Source organism: Bufo gargarizans, chromosome 3 (assembly GCF_014858855.1).
Source record: "Bufo gargarizans isolate SCDJY-AF-19 chromosome 3, ASM1485885v1, whole genome shotgun sequence".
NCBI classification, from domain to species: domain Eukaryota; kingdom Metazoa; phylum Chordata; class Amphibia; order Anura; family Bufonidae; genus Bufo; species Bufo gargarizans.
Window position 1 is genome coordinate 386,268,847 of NC_058082.1, and position 6,000 is coordinate 386,274,846.

Genomic DNA, 6,000 nt, shown 5'->3' on the forward strand with positions numbered 1-6,000 from the left:
TGTCCCCAGCCGCCATTACTTTGCCAGGACTGGCGTCCCTGCCCTACACCAGCACCTTGTGCAGAATGTATGCCTGTCGCTGGATCATGCTGTCAGCGACAGGGTGCATCTCACAATGGATGCTTGGACCAGCAGGCATGGGCAGGGTCGATACCTAAGCTTTACAGCCCATTGGGTTTCCCTCCGAGGCGCCGGGGAGGGAACGGCGGCATCTGAGTTTGTGGTGCCGCCCCGGGGTGTCCATGGGAGAAATGCTCCTCTCCCGCAAGCCACAGTCTCCACTGTTGCTGAGCCCCCAAGCAAGCGTCCCCGTAGCTACGCAAGTGTGGGGCACGTCCGCTGCCAGGCTGTGCTCCAGCTTGTGAGCTTGGGGGAACGGAGACACACTGGACCTGATGTTCTGTCCGCACTACAGGCTCAGGTCCAGAAGTGGCTGACACCCCGAAGTCTCCAGGCAGGTATGGTTGTCTGTGACAACGGCAGCAACCTACTCGCCGCCCTTCAGGCTGGCAGTCTCACACACGTGCCCTGCATGGCACATGTCCTCAACCTTGTGGTTCAGAAATTCCTCCGCACTTACCCAGGGTTGAGTGACATTGTGCAGAGGGTACGTAGGATTGCCAGCCACTTCCGCCGATCCCCAACCGCCGCCGCGTCCCTGTCCAAACTGCAGCGGGACAACAGCCTGCCTACCCACAGGCTGATTATGGACAGTGTGACGCGGTGGAACTCCACCCTCAACATGCTGGAGAGGTTGTGGGAGCAGCGACGGGCGGTGAGGGAATACCTGCTGGAGCTAGGCACTCCAGGGCCATCACACCCACTCCCCTATGTCACTAATGCGGAGTGGGGGCAGATTCAGCAAGTCTGCCACGTGTTGGCCCCATTCGAGCAGGCGACAAAGATGGTCAGCAGGGAGCATGTTGGCCTCAACGACGTGCTCCCCTTAGTGTTCCTGCTGGACAGGACACTAGATCGCCTGCTTGAGGCTGGGGAGAGTGCCTTGGTGGAGCATGAAGAGTCAACCATGCTCCACCATGACCAGGCCCAGGACGACGAGGAGGAGGATGAATTAGTAGACATCCAGGAGTCTGGGCTTGGTCAGGAGGGAGAGCCTGTGCTGGGGGCACCGATAGTCCGGGGGTGGGGCACCTCCGACCGGGAGCAGCGGCATCGGCAGCAGGAGGACCAAGAGGTCATGGTCCCGGGTAGCTCTGAAGAGTCACAGCGGGCTGTGCTCTTTCCCATGGCTGCCCATATGCTGCGATGCCTCAGGAGGGACCCCCGGATCATAAAAATAAAGGAGAGGGATGAGTTTTGGTTGGCCACCCTTTTAGACCCTCGCTGCAAGGGGAAACTGGAGCAGTTTCTACCAGCCAGCCGGAGGCAGGCCCGTATTGAAAAATTGCGGGCCTGTCTGGTCCACCGGCTGGAGGAGGCAAACCCTAGGCCTCACGCTCCAGTTCTCCCCGCCCATCTCACCCAGCAGGTGGCTGGAACCAGCAGCACCAGCCGAGCAGGTGACCTTATGGGTGAGATGAGGCTGTTCTACCAGTCTGTGCGACCCAGTACCACCAGCAGCAGCATCAGTCACCACCAGCGGCTTGCCCGCATGGTGGCAGACTACATGGGGTCCGTTGGTGCTTCCGACAGCATGAACACCGACGACCCCATGGAGTACTGGGTTGCCAGGCTGGACACCTGCCGTGAGCTGTCTCAGTATGCGCTGGAGTTACTTTCTTGCCCCCCCTCCAGCGTACTGTCTGAGCGGACTTTCAGCGCGGCAGGTGGGGTGGTCACCGACAAGAGGACCCGTCTGTCCACTGACTCTGTGGACAGACTCACATTCATTAAAATGAATGAGTCCTGGATCGGCAGTGACTTCTTGGCCCCCGCTGTCGGTTCAGGGCGCTGAAGGGTCCCTTGTTCATCCCTCTCCTTTGCTCTCCCTCCAATTCTCCGTTGTTTTTTAATGTTTCTTAATGACATGGACACTAACACAACTGGCCAAGGCCAAGCAACGTCTTCACTTACTTCTGGGCTCTGTTTGATCTCAGGACAGTGTGGATGTGCACATGTCGTTAGCGCTGGATGTGAGCACCGACAATCGTGTATGGGTCTGGCGACCTGCGTTACATATCTCTCCTCACAGACAAACGGAGGACAACAGAGACACTACTAAACCCTTTCAGTCCTTTATCCCTATGGCTCAGAGGAATCAGTCAAACTGCTTTACTAAAAACATTTTTTACATGTAAATATTTAATTTATTATATATGTTACGACATTGCTGTTTTAGACTATTAAATTAAAAATATAACTTGTTTTTATTTAGTTTTGGGTTGTGTTCATGGTCTGATGTGTGGTCCATTCATGAATTCACATTCATGCTGCTTAGTTAGAAAATGATACAATGTAAGGTGTATTATTTTAGTGTTGGTGCTGCCCCTTTTTGTTGGTGGGGCCATTCATGGTAATATGTTCCAGATGCACATTTAGCTGCTCCTGCCGCCTCTCCTGCTGATTTGAGCCTAGCTATATGCAGGCCTCATTCAATACAATTTTCCAATATCCTCTGTTGGATGCTGTCTCCTGTCCAGACTCCTGATATATCTGAGTCATCTAGGGGCCTAAAAACAGTCTATCTACTGCTGCTGCTACATGTCCTGCTGATTTGAGCCTAGCTATATGCAGGCCTCATTCAATACCATTTTCAAATATCCTCTGTTGGATGCTGTCTCCTGTCCAGACTCCTGATATATATGAGTCATCTAGGGGCCTAAAAACAGTCTATCTACTGCTGCTGCTACATGTCCTGCTGATTTGAGCCTAGCTATATGCAGGCCTCATTCAATACCATTTTCCAATATCCTCTGTTGCATGCTGTCTCCTGTCCAGACTCCTGATATATATGAGTCATCTAGGGGCCTAAAAACAGTCTATCTACTGCTGCTGCTACATGTCCTGCTGATTTGAGCCTAGCTATATGCAGGCCTCATTCAATACAATTTTCCAATATCCTCTGTTGGATGCTGTCTCCTGTCCAGACTCCTGATATATATGTGTCATCTAGGGGCCTAAAAACAGTCTATCTACTGCTGCTGCTACATGTCCTGCTGATTTGAGCCTAGCTATATGCAGGCCTCATTCAATACCATTTTCCAATATCCTCTGTTGCATGCTGTCTCCTGTCCAGACTCCTGATAATATATGAGTCATCTAGGGGCCTAAAAACAGTCTATCTACTGCTGCTGCTACATGTCCTGCTGATTTGAGCCTAGCTATATGCAGGCCTCATTCAATACCATTTTCCAATATCCTCTGTTGCATGCTGTCTCCTGTCCAGACTCCTGATATATATGAGTCATCTAGGGGCCTAAAAACAGTCTATCTACTGCTGCTGCTACATGTCCTGCTGATTTGAGCCTAGCTATATGCAGGCCTCATTCAATACCATTTTCCAATATCCTCTGTTGCATGCTGTCTCCTGTCCAGACTCCTGATATATATGAGTCATCTAGGGGCCTAAAAACAGTCTATCTACTGCTGCTGCTACATGTCCTGCTGATTTGAGCCTAGCTATATGCAGGCCTCATTCAATACAATTTTCCAATATCCTCTGTTGCATGCTGTCTCCTGTCCAGACTCCTGATATATATGAGTCATCTAGGGGCCTAAAAACAGTCTATCTACTGCTGCTGCTACATGTCCTGCTGATTTGAGCCTAGCTATATGCAGGCCTCATTCAATACAATTTTCCAATATCCTCTGTTGGATGCTGTCTCCTGTCCAGACTCCTGATATATATGTGTCATCTAGGGGCCTAAAAACAGTCTATCTACTGCTGCTGCTACATGTCCTGCTGATTTGAGCCTAGCTATATGCAGGCCTCATTCAATACCATTTTCTAATATCCTCTGGTGGATGCAGCTGACTGTCCTGATCTATATGAGTCATGTAGGGGCCTAATAAGACTACAATTTGTGCTTTGATGTGTGTGTATACTATTTTTCAATTAATTTAACTACATAGTCTACATTTCAATGCTGATGTTTTACAGGTTTACAGTTTGTTTTGGCCTTAAATTGTAGCTTTAATAATATTTCTTTACTACACTTACAAAATTAAATACATTTTTTTTATTAGATAATATTATTGGAGCAACCAAGTTGAAAATTACGTAATGTGTTTATATATTTTTCTGCTCCATATTCTTTTTTTTTTAATTTCATAAACAACAATGCAGAATCATATATTTTCTGACTCTGTAAAAATTAGGTTTTTAATTTACAGAAAAGTCATAACAGTGTTAAGTATCAAACATAGAGCGAAATATTCATAGATTGACCTGAGTTCTACAATGGGTGTAATAAATGTTATAAACATTTTGACTAAAATTGAAGTGTAGAACTGATAAGTAAAAGGTTGATATTTTAGATATATGTAAATATAAACTTTATAATCCTCGATTGGCAATAACTCAATTTTTTTGGGGTAAAACAAAATTACTAAAAACACAATCAAGTTCTTCCGGTTATGGCGCCGCCATGTGAGGGAGTCGAGCGCGTGAGCTCCGCAGCACATGAGACGATAATCGCCATGGGAACTTGTAACACCTCTTTTATACAATATGAAGATAGTGTCATGGAACGTTAAAGGGTTACGTTCACCCCAAAAACGTAACAAGATATTGGGACGGTTAAAACTTTTAGGGGCCAACATAGCAATGTTGCAAGAAACTTATCGGAAAGTGACTTTTGCAGAATGAAGAAACAGTGGGTGGGGACGGTGGTGGGTTGTCCCGCAGTGAATCGCAAGGCTGGAGTATTGTAACGGACCGTTTCAGCAGACAAGGGGTTAAAATCCGTTTAGGCGATATGCCCCTTTCCGAGAGACAGGCACAGCTACTGCAGAACACCAAACTCCCGAACTGGATACAAAATAGCACTCCAAACTGGAACCTCGCAGATAGCTGTCGGCAGGCGAACAGGAAAAGCGTATCAGTCAGCTTACACTCCTGGAAATCAGTCTCTAACAGCATACATGCAATCCCCCAAATAACGAGACAAGGCTCCGTGTTGAGGGTCAAGCAGTGCTCTGAAGTGCTGGCACACCCAGCCTGGTTTTTATTACAGTTTGTTGCAGATACAGGACAGATACAACATATCCCCACAATGCATCATGGTTTCCTCCCCTCCGTCCTGGAGACGACCGAACACAATCCAATTATCTCTCAGGACAAAGGGGAGATCACCAATACACATGTGGAGACAACAGGACAGGAATTACCACCCAAACACACAATGTCACACCCCCACAGCAAACACAGACATTTAACATATCCCCAGATAGCTCAAGTCTGAGTGCATATCATTAGGTGAATGGCACTCAGAATACACGAATACAATACTATTAGCTATCTGGGTGCCCTCACATAACATACAATTTAACCGAACGCATAATAACATAAAATACAATTCCACAGACAGATTTAAGCTGTGCGGCCGGTCTGTTTTCTCCTTTAAAGTTACTATGGGCCATAATCCTGAGGCAAGAGGCTTTTAAACAGCCCTCTCCAAAACCCAGTGGCGAGGTTGGTTTCGCCACAAGTATGTTTTCTCCTTCACAGGAATCTGGCTTGTGACGTACTGGTGACTGAACCTGACTACCAAGGCCGTTGTTCTGTTCTGCACATCAAAGTTGGGTCAGAATAAATTATGATTTATAATGTCTATGGACCTAATGTGGACAATAAGCAATCTTTTGATGATTTGGCAATTAAAATTAATAGAGACCCTGTCCCGAAGCATAATGTTGGGGGAGACCTGAACACTGTATTCAACACTGTGGATGATAGGAAAAAGTCAAACACCCATGTTGAGGCGATACAAACGCGCAATAGTTTCATAGAACCTTTCCTACTAGATACTGCTCTACTTCACACCTGGAGGTATGCGAATCCAGAGGGTAGAGAGTTTACATTCTATTACACACCATATG